Below are 4,228 nucleotides of genomic sequence, written 5' to 3'. Positions count from 1 at the left end.
ATTTTAATTACTTAGAGAAAATAATTTCCTCTTATTACCTTATTAAGATTTAATTTCTCTTATGAATAATATATGACCTAGGTTGACCAAAGTCAACCTCTTCATACTCATCATTTAAGAAAATGATTTAAATGAGGTTCCATACCTCATGCAATTTAATACTAACATGGTAGTGATTTAATGTCACCAAATAACTCAATATGAGATTATATAGACCATGGTCACTACCTCATGTTGAATTACTTGAGAACAAGATTTAAATGAGAGGAAAACCCCTCATATGATTTAACACATAGTTGTAACTAAGTGAACAACTACCATTGAGGTGATTTAACATCATCAACAATTCATTGGCTATTCTAAACATTACTTGTATTTACACCAACTATTCTATTCACACAATTACTACAATTGGGGTGCATTGGTTGTGTTGCTTGAGGAAAAATAATTTCCTCTCCTTACATATGTAAATGATAATTTCCATATGGTTCTTGAGAAATAATTTTCTCTCATTGAAATCTTCTTAAGATTTAATTTCTCAAACAATCATACATGAAATCCTGTTGACCCAAGTCAACCATTCATCATCATCATTTGAGAAATTGATTTAAATGAGGTAGAGTACCTCATACCATTTAATAACACTCCATAGGCTTTAAATCTCTAAGTACTTCATATAAGAGAGTTTGGACCAGGGGTCCAAACTTCACATGAATTCATTTGAGACAAAGTTTAAATGAAGTATAAGACTTCATAAGAATTACTTAATAGTTTTGGACAATATCCACTAGTTAAACTAGCCATATTATCCATTAATTAAACTAGGGCATGATCATGCAAAGTGACCACACCATTTTCTTGCATAAACAATTAGTGTAAGTCAAATGTGAGCTATTGGAGTTGGAATTAACTTCATATCTATTTTGGTTGATTTTTAAGAATTATTTGAATGTGGAAAAGTCCCTAACTTGTTCTTTTTGTCAGATTAATTCTACAAATAATTTTGAGATGGGACCAGTGGCATATTGTAGATCTTTTTCATAGCTTTCTATCAATATAAAATTTGTTAAAATTGGCCAAGCCAAACAGATTGTATTGAATTTCAAAGTGGGGTTCAGTATTGAAAATTGTTTGAATTGAATTAATTCCAAATTGACTAGGCGGGCTGGCGGGAAAGAAAAGGGGCCGAAACTGTTTGAAAAGTGGCAAAGTGGAGTTGGGCCGGCCCAGCTAACGCTGCGGGCCAGCTGACAGCAGGCCCCACTTGTCAGTGACGGTGACTTACCGAATCGGTACGGGCTGCTGAGAGGCGTTGGATCAGAAGAGGATCGTGCGGCTCCCGTGTGTCATCCCCGTCGACGAGAGGGGAGGTGCTGGCGGCTACGGCAGGGGGTCGGCGGCGAGCTGGAGCTCCGGCGAGGATCAGCGACGGTGCAGGACGACGTTGTCGAGGACGAGGAAGCAGATGGCGCAGACGGCGGCTCGAATGGTGGCCTAAATTGACGGCGGCGATCTCAGGTCCGCCGCGGGCTCCGGCGTTCGATTGGGCGGCTCCGGTGAGTAATTGAGTGAGAGGAGTTGGCGAGGAGGATCAGAAGAGGGTGGGGAAGAACTTTGCTGTGGGGGAGATAGCGCGGGGACAACTCTATTTATAGAAGCAAGGAGGTCTGCGAGGGTGTGGCGAGGGCAAGCATGGCGACGGCGCTCTGGACGGTGAAGGGGCAAGGCGGCGTGCGCGTGTACTTCCTGGTCTCCAGGTGGTTCTGGAGCGCGTGCTGGCGAGGTGGGGGACGGTCTGGTTGGCGCGCGCGACGTCGAGGTCTGGCGGCACAGGTGCGGAGGAGGGGCGATGATGTCGGCGGCGGTGGTCCTCGCGCGAGTAATGGCGCGTGTCTGGCGGGTTCTGGTCGCGGCGGCGAAGCTCAGGGTGCAGAGAGGGGGGGCAGGGGCTGCGCAGGTCGTCGGGGCGGCAGGTGGCCGTGGCGCGTCTGTGGGCGTGTCCACGCCGTGATCGGCATGCCTGGGGGGATTTGGGCGCGCGATTTCCGGCCATCCTCGGCATCTTCTCCGACCAGGGTTGGCATAGGCTGCACTAGGGAGGTGAGGTGGAGCCAGAGGACAAGGTGGCCAGAGCTGGGGAGGAAGGAGAGAAGAAGAGGGGGAACATGGCCGGCATGCTATGGGCATGGCCATGTCTAGCTTCTCTCTAGGTTTCCTATGCATGGCTAAGGTTAGAGGGGACCAGGGGACATGTAGGGTGGAGATGGGGTAGGTTAGGTTTACATAGGACACTATTTCAAATAGTGTCACATAGTGCCATAGATGCTATTTGCAAATTTGGTCCAAATTCAATTGAGTTCAAAGGCTGCAAGATTTTGAAAAAGGTGGGTTTGGTTGAGTTGTAATTGACCAGAGGAGGTGAGAGGTGGTGGTGGCATTTTCAAATTGAAAGAAAAGCAAAAATGGCTAAGTGGAGATTGTTCCCCATAACAAAAAGTGCTAACTTTGGATGAGCATAGCAAATGATCCAAAATGATTTTGGCAAGGTGGTCTTTACAAAAAGTGTTCACCTTGATGTTGACTTTGAAATTGTGTAAAGAGTTAGCAAGAGTTAGTTTGAGAAAATTGAATGGCAATGGCTCAAAGTAGGGATCAGGCTATAAATTTCAGTTTTGACCATTATTGTATGTGAGCCAAATTTGAGTTTGAAAAACATTTGAATTGGGTTTCTTGGATTCAAAAAGTTGTAATAAGTGTGTAGTAACATTATTCAACTAATGGTGAAGATCAAAATGGTAGAGGGTCAAAATTTATAAAAATGGCATAAGCCATATGTGAGGGTTTTGTGATTTTCTAACTTTTATTCTTTTATTTTTCTTTGCTTCAATTTTACAAGAGTGAGGTTTATTTGGTGTTAGATTGAGTTGGATAAAAGGTTCCAACCATTTTGAGACAAAGTTGGTGCCTAGGTCAAGGTTTGATAGTTTTGGCTAAGTGTGTATGTGAGTGAAAATGGGATTTTCTCCCTATTTGTTTTCTCTCCTTTTGATTTGATTTTTCTTGACTCTAAAGTGATTCTTACTAGTTTAGGAACATTTCCCAACCATTGAAACCATTCCAAAAGGTCTAGCTCAAAGATTTGCAAAATTGGCCATAACACAAGAGAGGTGACATGTCAATTCTTCTTATTCTTGTAAAGTGCTCCCCTTGCTTTACTTGGGCAAGGTTGAGGGTCAATTTAGGGTTAGATTAGGTTTAGAGATGGTTTCACACCATTTGGTCAAGGTAGAAGTGCATAGGACAAGAATTGGTGAAAATGGCTATGTGTCACATATGCTTCTATGCATATGTGGCATTTGATTTTTAATTTGACTAGGCTTGTCCCAATTGATGTTGTTGAGTGGTGAAATGGTATATAGGAGTGATCCAACCATTCACTAGAAGTTTTAGGGTCAAGATCCTCAATTTCACCAAATTGATATTTTGCTCTCATATGCCTCTATGGCATTATTACTTTCTTTTTAAAATCTTTTGTTTCATTTTGGATTGGGTTGGAGAAGTACTAGATAAGGTTTAAGAAGGTTTTCCAATCCTCTAAATAAAGTAGAAAGGCCTAGGGTAAAGTTTTACAAAAATAGCCATAGGCACATATGCCTCTATGCATAAGTTTGATTTTATTTTGTTTCACACTTGAATTGGTTGGTAAGTGCTTTGTTGAGTGGGTTGAGGTATTTCAATTCATCTACTCAAGGTAGATAAGGCAAAGCTCCTCATTTTCAACAAGTATCCATAGGCTTGCATATGCCTTTTTCTTAAATAAGATCTTTCCTTTTTATTTTATTTCTCAAAGATTGATGACAAGAGGGATGAGGTTTAGGGTTTAATAAGTTTTGCAATGGTTCACCACCATTTAGCAAAATAAGAAAAGGTAGTGTTCAAGATTTACAAATTAAGGCTATAGGCCCACATATGGCTTTTCTTTAATTTAAGTTTCTCAAAATAGATCCAAATGATTTTTGAGAAGATTAGGGTTTAGGGTTTTTCTTATTTGATTTCTTTCTCTTTTAATTTCATTTGGTTTGTGATCTTTACTTGATCACTTTAGGGTTTTAGGGTTCATCACATAAGCATAATAACACTCATCATGGCAAAACACAAATAATAGGTCGGAGCACTAAGCATAGCACCCTATATAAGAAAAGTTTTTGTTGGTTCTCATTTTTGGAAA

The sequence above is a fragment of the Lolium perenne genome, chromosome 7 (assembly GCF_019359855.2).
Source record: "Lolium perenne isolate Kyuss_39 chromosome 7, Kyuss_2.0, whole genome shotgun sequence".
In the NCBI taxonomy this organism is placed as follows: domain Eukaryota; kingdom Viridiplantae; phylum Streptophyta; class Magnoliopsida; order Poales; family Poaceae; genus Lolium; species Lolium perenne.
Note: the sequence above shows the minus strand (reverse complement) of the source record.